The following is a 13,753-nucleotide window of genomic DNA, read 5'->3' as shown; positions in this document are numbered from 1 at the left end:
CCTTGACCGACGTCAGGCCCAGAGAGGCCATGGGTGGAACTTTGGAGGGACCGTGATCTAGTTCCTGATTCGGAACTACACACTCTAGTTGCCCTAATCGATGAGATTTGGTGACCAATGATGCCATTGGTACCACCACAAATAAAATGAGGGACTCAGGAGGGAGATTCCCAAAAGTATTGCAGATACCATAAAGAAATTGACACAACACCAAGAGTACTAGGTTTAAAGAACGCCATAGAGATTAATTGAAAGGGGCATCTAAAGGAATACGTGGGTCTCCAAGAGCCACAGCGAGCCAAGAGGGACCGACCCTTAGTAATGGAAGCTTCAATCATCAATTTGAATGATCTTGGAGGACCTTCGACGTCGGGGGGTCAGGCAGCAAGGCTTTAACAGCTGAAGAGGCCAAGACCTAATCATGCGAGATCTGGGTAGTTGAGACACGACAAGCAAAGAAAATGAAGATTAAAGATGAAATAATCGGTTCATGAAAAAGAAGCAAACTAGTGCCACATCCCACCGCAACGCACTAGTGATAAAAGTGTAAATAGGAATTGTGATGTCTTTAGAATCTTGATCGATAATGGAAGCCCTGCAAACTCATCGACTGCGACCATTCTTAAGGATGGGATTCACCGAAAACTACCTAAGCCTTCATTGGTGCCATGTATGGGTTCATGGGCAATCGGTCAATGTCCTAGGGCGCCATACCCTTCCCGTAATAGTGGGGAGGAGCAACACACAACGAAGCTAATGGTCAACTTTTTTTTTAGTAGACTGCCTGCCATTTTACAATGCGTCCTCAGTTTGACCTTCCTAGAGGATCTATCGGTGGTCACCTCGATTGCTTGCCAAGAATGAAATTCCTATCCCACGCATCAGAATAGTCAGGAGTTCGCAAAGAGACTCTAGTGATTGCCACAACCGAGCTATTGACCTGGCGAGAGGGAAAAGAATCAACCAATAGCCCCAGCACGTCAAGTCTTGACTGCCCATGAAAACATTAGCAATTTGTCTTTCTTTCTTTTTCCTGTGACCTCATCCAAGAATCACGAGACTCGTTTTGGGACTCCAAATATAAAATCCGCATAATAAAATACTCCTCCCATAAAAAAAAAAAAAAAGGAGATAAAAGGTGCCATCCAACCATGGAGTTCGCCTAGGAGATGATCAGTCACCCGGTTTTGTTTATGGTGGGATCAATGGAACCAAGTTATAACTTGGGGTCTCTTTCTTAAGAAGAAATAAGGTCGTAAATCGGGGGTCAGGCCCTAAGAAAAATGATGTGGACAAAAGTAAGTGAGGAGGGGGAGCAAACTCCACAACTCGGAGAATCCCAATTTAAAGATTGTTCACCGATCTACACTCGATGAAGGACACTGAAGTGGATACTATATTCCTGGCAACAACAACTCAAGAAGGCCATATCGCAGCTTACATGGCCTCAAGGAGGGATCCACATAAACACCAAAGAAGGCCTCTCTAGATTGACAGTCGTTGTGCTATCATAAGCTCTGGGTCGAACTCAGGGTGACTATCAAAACTAGCCCCCGAATAGAACGGGGCTGACGACCTAATTTCATCCCATACAAATTAGCCATTTAAAGACCCCTGAGAAGGCAAGTTCTTCATTAAACAGCCAATACAAAACTTGGTGACAGTTTACTCATGCGGCAATTGAAACATAAAAAAGAAGAACACAAAAAGAGAAAGACGTCTAAGTAGAAGTACGGTAAAATTATTTGAATTCAATAATTGTTTATACAAATAGCATAGCAATAAAAAAGAAAATAAGCAAGGCTCCCAAACATCTAAGCTTGGAAAAGATCTTTGGCCAGAGAGAAAATCCATCAGGAGCCTCCAGGATCACTAGTGGTAGAACATCGCCTCCCACCGCAGTTTCATTTGGAGGCAAAGAGGTAGATCTCTCACAAGGAATATCCCTTGCTCCATCCTTACCTGAACGTGGGGGTAAGGTGCCTTTGAGGAGTATCTCATGCCACCTCCGTGACAAACTTCCTTGTCTCTTCCTGATAGTGGTGGAAGAAGAGAGAGAAATCACCCTTCAGCTTATGCTCCCACACCATCTAAGGATGGAAATACACGCATCCTAGGCAACAACCGTACCACTGTGCTTCTCTGATTAACCCTTTTTTAAGCTTGACCTACCTCTCCTGGCCTCAATGTTAGAGTAGACACCCTAAGTCAATCATATTATTGTATGTTGACTCTATGGGTCATGATTATTCAATCTATCAAGGCATCATTTATATTATGTAAAGCATATTTCATATGTATGTATTAGTATATGCCCTTAGAATGGTTAACTGTGATGAGGGAATCAAGTAGTGATAAGTCTTGATTGTGAGATCCCTGAACACTTATGTGGTCTTCTAGAAATTTCGTACCTTAGTATTATTGACCTAGGGCATAGATAATACATAAGACTATCATAGTGTTGAACAACTTTACTGGAAGGTAGTGACAAATCTCACATGTAAAGGTGTTTGGTGACAACTAGGAACGATCCATCGGTGCTTGTTATTCATGAGTTCACCAGACTGGTAATCAAGGATTCAATATAGATGGTAATACCAATGTCCATGGAATACATCCTTTAACAGATGGTGGTGCATGTGGTCCTTAGACTTGAGATTGTCGAAGCGCCGTGTGTACCTATGGTGTAGTTTAACACTAGTCAAACGTAATCTTGATAGAGTTATTAGTAAGGTGGTGATTGCCTATATTGAGAAGTACATCATGACTATGGTGGATCGAAAAGGATTCATCATTCCTTTGTATAGGAGAAATTATCTTGGTGAGATTCTGATAAAGGACAACGACCTTGGAATCTGTGGCTACATGGTATCGAGTTGATGCTCGTTGGCATTAGTCCAATAACGAATATGAACATATCAAGGTGGTTTATACTTGAAGCTGACATTACTTCTATGCTTCAAACTCTGATGAGATAATAGATGATGAAAGGATTTGATTGCAGAAATCATACTGTTGACAGGTAGAAATAGTTGAATTCGAATCTGTCGGTGGCTGATGCCTTACTAGAAGACAATCTTGATCTGTGTAATGAGACAATTAATATGGTGTTGATCATGATATTACTCACTACCGACATGGTGAGGATCTTCGGGTCACACACAAAAGAAATTTAAAGAAGAAATAAGTGAGGGGCATTTTCATCATTTATTGATGAAGGGGTATTTGGTAAATCTTACAGAGCAATTAAATTTACTGGAAAGGTTGTTGCCCCAATCCCGTATTGGATTTAATATGTAAGATTGGTATTTATTTAGATATGTATATTGTAGTTATATATTTGTAAACATAAACCGTCAATATTTAAGTATACATATTGGTTGTTTTTTATTAATTTTATATTTATATTTTTTTAATATTTTTGGTTTTTTTTTTTTTTTTTTTATTTTTTTTTATGTGTTATGTTTATTTTGTTATTATTGTTTGTGTAATTATTATTTTATATTTGGCGTATTTAGTTTTTTTTTATAATATTTATATAGTTATTTGTGTTTGAATTTCTTTTTTGTTTTTTAATTTTTTAGTTTTTTTTTTTTTTATTTTATTATGTTTCTTTTTTATTTTGTTTTTTGGTTATTATTATTTTATGATTTTTTTGTTTACTTTTATTTATCTATTTATTTTTAGTTTATTTTAGTATTTATGTATTTATATATTTTTTAGATTGTTATTTTTTTGTATTATTTATTTTTTTTACTGTATCTTATTTCTCTGTTTTAAATATTGAAAAATCATTATTAGAAATTAAAATAATAATGGTTAATACCCGGGTTATGATTTTGTTCAAAAATCATGGATACTAATTAAATATTAGTGGAAGGGTATATTGTAATATATAATCAAGGGAATTTAGGGTGTGCAACTTTGCACTTTTCCCTAAAATTCCCTAATTCTTTTTTTTTTTTTGGGTTGCCCAAGAGAAGTTCATTGAGAGAATTTTTTCTTCTCAACCTTCTCACTCACCCGTCTTCTTTAAACCTCACAAATCAAACTAGTATATTGATTGTGTGTTGATTCTTGCCTTTGTGTGGATATCATGGTTCACTCCTATCCTTGAGTGTGAGCGTTTTTTTGGATCGAAAAGTGATGGAGCCTCAAAACATGGGTAAGAATCTAAACCTTGCATGGGTTTGATTGATTCAAAGCATGTAAGTATGTAACTCTCCATATAGGATTTGGGGCTTTAGGGTTTTTAATTTATTTTCCGTGCCTATTTCTTTGATTAAATCCTAACATCAAAACACCTCTTAGTACGCGCTTGAGCTTCGACCTCAAGTTTGTAGCTTGACCTGAGCTGTCTCAACCTCTATGGCTCTGCCTTGCACCTCTCTTTGAACTTGCAAACCAATGGGCTGAAAAGTTCTCAGCTAAGGCCTTAACCTGGTCCCCTTAGATGTAAGTGTTGAGTGGGTGCCCTAAAGCCAATAATTATTGTAGAATTTGTTAGGAAAGATCCATTGAGGCAGCGGAAACAAAAACAATAATAACAAGGATCGTTCCATAGAACCAAGATAGGGTAAATTTACAGTTTTTATCAAAATAAGAATCTGCAGAAAATTAATCTAGAGTTTAAGAAATCATACGCACTTGGAGGCTCCCAGTTGTCTCTGAATGTATTTGCTACCGACCCAAGTGTAGGATTGAACCAATGAGTCCACACGAAGACAATCCAAGGAACTAGAAGGATTTGCTAATATCTTAGCCTTAAGAACAAAGAAGAAATGAAGAGTATTGATTTTTCAATCAAAAACAAAACTGGCGGGAGAAGAGTTTTTGGGGGCTGTGTGTTTCTCTTTTAATGAATGAAGAATGAAAAAAAAAAACTCTCCTTTTACAATAACCTTTTTCTTTATAGTTAAATTTAATGCCCTATTCCATATGGAATAGGCTTGGGCTCCAACCCAAACACCCCTTGTTTCCAAACACTCAATAGATATTATTTTAATTCATATATCTCAATTAAATCAATTAATCAATATTATATATATATATATATAAATTATATTAACATTAACAAATGATAATTTATTTAAATATATGCTAACACATATTTAAATGTAATTTCACTTATTAATTTTTCTAAGAAATTAAATAAAAGGCTACGACCTCAGCAAATTTGTAACACCCACACATTGAGGTACATGATTTAAATTATGTGTATAGCCCTTAGTTAAATTTGTTAGAACTTATTTTAAGAGAATATGAAGAAAATGCCCTTAAATTTGCATTAAGGGTTAAAATAGTCTTTTGCACTCAAAACTTAGTGTTTTTGTGGGAGTGAAAAGAGATAGAAAAATCATAGAGAATTCAATAAAAGTGAAGGGTTTGGTAATGACTAAGGGACAAAAGATGGAATGCTTTCTAAGGGACAAAGATGGGAATTTCCAGGAAAGAGTAAGGGCAAAAAGGGAAAGTGAGTTTATAAACTAAAATGTTAAGGGTTTGAAACCCTTATTTGTTCATACCACCCCCACACTCCTCCTCCTTTTTCTCTCAAATTTTCATTCACTTTTCAAGGAATTGAGGGTTTTGAGTAGATTTTCATAGGGTTTGATTCAAGGCATCAAAAGGTAAGGAGTTCATACTCTTTATCTATGATTTATTTGTGTAAAGGTTGAGGTTATGAAGTTTATGCTTAGGGTTAAGAGAAGATTTGAATCCAACAAGAGTAGAGGAGTTTAGGAGAGGACTACTCAGCACAAGGCTAGTAAATTCCACTCAAAAATCCAACTCAAGCTAAAATTTAAGAATTCAAAAGTGAGTAGAGATTTATTTAAATATGCATTTGTGATTGGATTGAGAGAAATTGAGATGAGATGTATGATGTATATGCTATGTTGGATATATTTGGAATATGAGAAGTATATGTGATGATTTGATGATGGGTTGAAATTGGAAGGAATTGGAGAAAAAATTGGTGGGGAGTGTGTTTGCCAATTAGGTATGTGATGCTACAAGAGAGTTTTCTCTCATTTTGGATGGTTGACGGAATAAATAGAATGATAATGAATTAGGGTTTGTTTGTGCACAAAACTGTATGTTGATGAAATGCCTAAGTGAAAACATGTTACCAAACTGCCTGTCACAGCTGTGGACTTTCTAAGTGTTTTTGGGGCATCTTACAGATTGAACTGGGTTTAGACCCAAAACATAAAATTAGTAGCTGGTCTCTAAGCTTTTAAAACAAGACAAAATCGTATCAATCTGATTATGTATAACTCAAGTTATGTCTCTTGAGTGTGACATGTGCAGAATAATATCTTGATGCAATATTGCATTTGGCATTTCGTAAGTGCATTAAGTAAGAAACTTAAGCATGAACCATCCTTATTGCATTAATGTGCATTAAGAAGTAGTTTGAGAAAGAGTAGAGAACTTTGTGAATGAGCTACTCTAAAAGTAAAGCGAATGAGAAAATCTAGAATGGGTTGGTGCTTTGTGAACTCCACCCGGCCGTGCCTTCGGGAAGATGAGGCCGTGACATTTCAAGGGAGAAAGAATGAGAAAAATATGAGAAGAAGAGAGGAACAAAATGGAGTAGACGTCACAAAGAGTGGGTGGGTGCTTTGTGATCTCCACTCAGCCATGCCTCCGGTAAGATGAGGCTGTGACATACAATGGAAAGTTAATAGAAAAGAGAGCTTATGTGAAAGAGAACCAGAAAGAAAATAAATGAGAGGAGGAAGAAGAGTGTAAGGAAGGATAAGAGAAAAAGAGTACGGGGATAGACGAGTAGAGGATTTACTTATGAGCATTATTTTGTGCTCATCCCGTTGTTTATCTTTGTGGTTACAGGATCTAGGTGAGGACGTGGTCGGATGGACGTTGGCAAGCGAGGAGCAATAGCTACTGTCCCTGTTTTGATAACTTTTACAAATGTACCTTACTTTGGTAAAAAGTGATTATATGTATTAAAAGAATATTCGGGCCCATTTACTTTTGCTAATATAAATGCATTTTACTTGATGTATTTCTATGAGTAACATAGTATGAAGCAGTATTACAAAATTTAATTGCACTGTGAAAATTACCAAAATACCCTTTCGCCTAAAAAGATGAAAACGCCCTTCTACTTCCTGAGTCTTAAATTATCGTTCTATATGTGGACCCATAGGCTCTCATCATATCGGTAGTGTATAGTATCGCGATTAACAACAAAACAATTATAATTTGTTATTGTATAATGTATAATTGATTTTCAAATATTAAAATTATTATAGGTATATATGATTGATTTTTAATTATTAAAATTAATAAATATATATATATATACGGGCTGGGGACGGGGCGGGGCAAAACCTATCCCGGCCCCGGCCCGTCCTCGAATTTCGGGGGCCAATCTTGGGCCTGATCCCGGCCCAAAGCCTGAAAAATTCAGGGAAAATCCACCCCGTTCGGGGTGGGTCCCCGCGAGGCCGGGCTTTGTGCCCATCCCTAACCAAAGCCCACAAAATCAAGTACCTAAGTTGAGAAAACATCATATGATCTTTGAGAGTGATCTGATTGCTTGAGTTTGATTTTTATCAAGTCTCATATTGGGAAGAGTATTCATGGATCCACTCCTAATTATACTGAAGCGACAAAATATCTCAAAGCTATTCAGGATCAGTTTGAGACTTCTAACAAGGCATTAGCAAGCACCCTTATGACAGAATTGTGTTCCATGAAATTTAATGGCACAAAAGGTGTGCGTGAGCACATCATGACATAGTTGTTCGATTGAAATTGTTGTTACATAACTTTGCAGTTCCAAATAGAATACCATTCAAATTAAAGGACAATAATCCATTAGAAATTTTAAAACGATATCCTATATCATCCAAAGTGGATACTGAAATAATATTTTTGGAAATAGAAGGTACGTAATAACAGTTATGAAGTTCCAATAATAAGCTCGTAGGCAAAGTCAAACAATAAGACCCTACAGCTAATGTAGCCACATATGCTTCATTTCTAACTTGTAGGTCTACCTCTCTCTTGTTTAGTAATCTACTCTGCCTTGATCCCTGCACATCAGTACAAATATGAGTACCAAATCCTGTGTCAAAACCCAAGATGTTGAAGGGAAGAAGTTAATCTCAGTCATGTACATACTTGAAGTTGAAGCGTTTGACTTCTTCTTGCTTGCGAGGAAAGCCTTGCAGTGTTTCCTCTAGTGGCCAAGCTTGCCACAATAGAAGTAGACTATCTTCCATATTTTCCAACGCCACCCTCAAGCTTAAGAGCATCTTGCCTTTAGGTTTGGACTTGGGATAGACCTTGGCCTTTCCCTTACCTTTACCCTTGCCTTTACCGATAGCAACTAGTAAAACAGGTTTAGACTTTTTCAAGTCCTGCTTCGCAGTCCTCAACATATTTAGGAGCTTTGATAGGGACTTCACCATCGTGTTCATATTGAAGTTCATTACGAACGGTGAATGAGAATCAGGTAGTGATTGTAGAATTAGGTCACATTGCAATTCTGCATCAACACCAAAACCCAAAGTCTCAAGCCTCTTTTTGTACCCAATCATCTTAAGCACATGAGGACCAATTTGGGCTCCTTTGACCATTCGGCTCCTAAACATTGCTTTTGACACCTCATACCTCTCATGTCGAACATTCTTTTGATATAGCTCCTTGAGGTATAGAATTATGGCATGTGCATCCATATTCTCATGCTGCTTTTGCAGCTTAGCTGTCATTAATGCTAGCATAATGCATTGAACATTATCAGCAGTATCAAGGAACTTTTGATAAGTGTCTTTAACATCTTGAGTGACATCAGGTGCAGGCTCAACCAGATAAGGCTTATCTAGGATATACAATTTTTTTTTGGACTTCAGTACAATCCGAAGATTTCGCTACCAGTCTAAAAAATTAGATCCATCCAGCCTATTGTCTTTCTTGATTATCGGTTGCAGTGATAGGTTGGTATTGCTCATTTTAACGAATCAACAAGTGCAGAAAAACAAATGTTATTATAATGTTTATTATTATTTAATAAGGTCTTTTATTAAATAATTGTTCCCACTATTTTCCTCAAGCTAATAACCCTCACTATTTACTCGAGAAAGCCCGTTAGCTTTCCTAGTGGCCGAGATCCCATTTAGCCCATTTCAAACCTTCGCTTTGGCGAACAAGCCAAAATGAGTTGGTTAGGTAGGTCAACAAACTTAATTCACACCAGTGATAACACCTATTACCAATCTCAAATGCTAAATAAGCCAACAAACTAATCACACAATTCAATGGTCGAAACCATTGTCCTCAAGTGTGATTCTCAATATTAGTGGAGTGGACACTACATGTCACCACGTACATATAACAAGTGTACTTGTCTACTATGCCTATCATGTGTTCATCAACCTTCGCTTTGGCGAACAAGCAAAACACATCATTTAAGACGACCCATCACCATTAAGGAAAACTCCAATGATGTTTGGCCTCCTACTAGTAGAAGTGCACCCTTTGCTTTAGCGAATAAGGTTTTAACAAACAGTGGTTTGCCATGGTGATGGAAGGCATTTCAATTAGTTGACATAATATACTTTGGTTAAGGGGTTTTTATTTTATGTCTCACAAATTTTATCTTCTTAGCATGTTATAGTCATAACATACACCCTTAGCATGCATACTAAGCATTAAGGAAACGTGTTGGTGCATACCCTTAACTAAAACCAATTTCCTCGAGCCTAGAGGAATCGGTAGGTCAACCTAGGTTTAAATAAATAAATGGATTCTTCAAGTAATTCGCCTTCTTCTTTCCATTGCTTCTTCTTCTCGAACATTACAAAACGTTCAAAACAAAATTAAATTTTACATAATTGAAAAGAAACCATGAGTTACATTCTAGGGGAGTGAGACGAGAGAGAAAAGCTACATTGGAGAGTATAGAGAAAGGTAGGGCACAGAGGGCCTATTTTAAAATTACATAATCCAAATATTCTCAAACTAGGTTCATAGGCTTATGCCCCAAAAACCATGCATATTCACAAACAAGAAGATGCATAAACAATCAAAATTAAATTTTGATTAAGTTGGTAAATTACAAGGTACCCCTTGATTTCAACAGTATTTTTTAGTCCAACAAGTTTTAAAATTTTCATTTTAGTCCCTTGTTATTGGGCCTCACTCAATTGGGCCTCCATAATGCTTCTAACATGTAGCAACGTATAATGGATTTAAAACTATCGTGTGACAATGCGATCACGGTTCAAAATTCAGCCCATTGCGTCAATGGGCTACCAAAAAATTCCAGATTTGGTTCACGTTTTAAAGCGCACCAGATCAGGCCCTTAGCTGAAAAACCAAGTGCCGGTCAAGCCTAAGTACAGGGAGCACTTGGCTACCAAGGGGCAGCTACATACAACAGCTCACGGGGAGGACAACAGCAGCGCATTCGCATGCACTACTGTTGCGTGCGGCAACAACCTTTGTGCAGTCGCACAAGGCTGCTGATGTACCATTTGTGGCAGCACAGCCCAAGGTTGCATGCTGGAGCATGCGGCCAACACTCCTCCACGTACGGCAGTGCGCAACAACAGTGCTGCTGTGTGCAATCTGTCCAGCAGCAGTGTGCATTTGCGCATTGCTGTTGCCATGCACGGCAGCGCACTGTAGTAACACGATGCACTTCACGGCAGCATACTCCTAAGATTGAAATTAAGTTTTATTTAATTTCGATCCAACATGAACATATGCAAAATCACAGAAAAAGCAACACGTCAACCACAACAGATTTTTAATCAATTTTCAGATTTTAACCAAAAAGTTAAAACCCTAATTGATACATATCGAAACCAAATCATCCAAACGTTATATAAAACAACATAATAAGGTATAAGAGGATCTAATACCACTGCTGGTTTACAGATCGAGTTTACACAACGAAATATAAAAATTTTATCCTAATCCACAACCATGAACTCTAGATCCTTATACCCGTTTTACATTGTTTGCATATGAAACAAATATTAAACAGTAAATATCAGATTTCATACCAGCATTTGGAGGCTCTTTCAATCAATATGAATCGCTCCCACTCCAGGTTAGGAATGAACTTCGGTATCCACACGAAGACAGGACTACCATCGATAAAAGACTTCTAGGCTAGGAAGATCACTCACCTACAAGAAAAAATCACAACAGAATTTTGCTTGGAAAGAAAAATTCTTTTCCTCATAAAAGGTGGTGGCATTTTTGAGAGAGAGAGAGAGAGAAGGGTGGCTAGGGTTTCAAATTTTGCAACTCAATCATTCAATGATTTAATTTTTAATTGCACTTAAATAGTGCACAACCAAAACCCTAATCTAATATGGAATTGCAATCAACTTAGGCATATTCAATTACCAATTCAAGGTAATTCCCACATGTTATTTAATTTCAATTTCAAATTCAAATTCGATTTTATATTATCTTTAATATTAATATTATTTAAACATTAATAGTAATTAATGATTTTGCCTATATTTAATTTCATATGGAAATTAAAATAAGTAAGATTATGTATTTAATTATATATATATAATTAAATACATAATCTTACTTATTTTAATTTCCATATGAAATTAAATATAGGCAATGACCTAAGCAAATTTAATTGCACTGTGAGATTACCAAAATACCCTTTCATCTTAAAAGACGAAAATACCCTTCTCACTTATTTATCCTTAATATTTCTTATATGTGCCATTTACCGAATTGCTTAGTGAGATAATTTCTCCCGTACTCGAGAGTTATGAATCCTTTGTCAATCCACCATAGTCTTGATACACTTTTCGATGTAGCCAATCACTATTGTTCTGATAGCTCTGAATAGAACTATGTTGAGCTACTATAAAACCACACCAATTAGTACACAAGGCGTTCTGGTGATCTCAAGTCTAAGGATCACATGCACCACCATCCATTAGAGGATTTATACCATAGACATTGGGGTTATCATCTACGTGGAATCCTTTGGTGGGCCTGTCCAGTGAACTACTCTATGGCAAATACCCATGTGTTGCACCAGGTTGCTGGCAAACAACCTTGACAAGTGAGATCAAAATTGCATTTCGACAAGGTCGTTCAACACTATGATAGCCTTGACATATTATCTGTGTCCTTAGTCAAAATAATATTGGGGCTATAGACATTTCTAGAATGGTCACCTTATGTGATCATAGGGTCTTCACTATCGAGATTTGAAACACTCGATACCCTCGTCATGATTCTACCATTCTAAAGACACACCACAACATATAATAAATACGAATTACATAATGTAGAAAAAGAAAGGTGATCCCTAGGAACCTTGATGCTTTCAACGACTTGATAGAGCTACACCAAGTATCTGACCTGGCCAAGTGTAGGTGTTTTGCGGTTACCCTCATGGGTGACGCGAAAAGGTGGTATAAGAGACTTCCTACAAACTCAATCCATTTTTGGCACCAGTTTGTAAAGCTTTACCTTTAGCAAGTTCGCAATGCCAATAAGTTATCTTAGTAACATCCATTAGTAGAAAGGAGAGAGCATGACAACATATCTAAAGAGATTCCAAATGGAACAAAGTAAGGTGGCCGATGCGTTAGAGGAAGCGATAAGGACACTCTTGATCGCCGGTGTGAGACGACAAATTGAATTGTGGAAAGATCTCCAAAAAGAAGATCACATATCTCTTGCCAAATTCTATAGGATGGCAGAGAAATACCAGCAAATAGAAAATTCAATAGCCGCACTGAGTGCCACAACCTCGACTAATGACCTCACCTGTCAATCCGAGCGAATGGGGGGTCACAAGAGAGACAATTGTGACCTTGACCGACGCAGCCCTAGAAGAGGCCATGGGTGGAACTTTGGAGGGACCGTGATCTAGTTCCTTGATTCGACAGCTACACATCTCTAGTTGCCCTAATCGATGAGATGTTCATGGTGACCAATGATGCCAAGTTGGTACCACCATCGAATAAAATGAAGGGACCTCACGGCAGGCGAGATTCCCAAAAGTATTGCAGATACCATAAAGAAACTGACCACAACACCAACGAGTACTAGGCTTTAAAGAACGCCATAGAAGATCTAATTTGAAAGGGGCATCTAAAGGAATACGTGGGTCTGCCAAGAGCCACAGCGAGCCAAGAGGGACGCGACCCTTAGAATCGGAAGCTTCCAATCATCAATTGTGAATGATCTTTGGAGGACCTTCGATCGTCGGGGGGTCTAGGCGAGCAAGGCTTTAACACGCTGAAGAGGCCAAGACCTAATCGATGACGCAGATCTGGGTAGTTGAGACACGACAAGCAAAGAAAATGAAGATTAAAGATGAAATAATCGGATTCATGAAAAAAGAAGCCAAACTAGTGCCACATCACCAACGCAACGCACTAGTGATAAAAGTGTAAATAGGAAATTGTGATGTCTTTAGAATCTTAATTGATAATGGAAGCCCTGCAAACTCCATCGACGCCGAAACATTCTTAAGGATGGGATTCACCGAAAACTACCTAATGCCTTCATTGGTGCCACTGTATGGGTTCATGGGCAATCGGTCAATGCCCTAGGGCGCCATTACCCTTCCCGTAATAGTGGGTGAGGAGCAACACACAACGAAGCTAATGGTCAACTTTTTTTATAGTAGATTGCCTGCCATTTTACAATGCAGTCCTCATTTGACCTAGAGGATCTATCGGTGGTCACCTCGATTGCTTGCCAAGCAATGAAATTCCCTACT

Source organism: Pistacia vera, unplaced genomic scaffold (genome assembly GCF_008641045.1).
Source record: "Pistacia vera cultivar Batoury unplaced genomic scaffold, PisVer_v2 Contig299, whole genome shotgun sequence".
Taxonomy (NCBI): domain Eukaryota; kingdom Viridiplantae; phylum Streptophyta; class Magnoliopsida; order Sapindales; family Anacardiaceae; genus Pistacia; species Pistacia vera.
The sequence above is the reverse complement of the archived record's forward strand: the minus strand, read 5'-3'. Positions refer to the sequence as shown.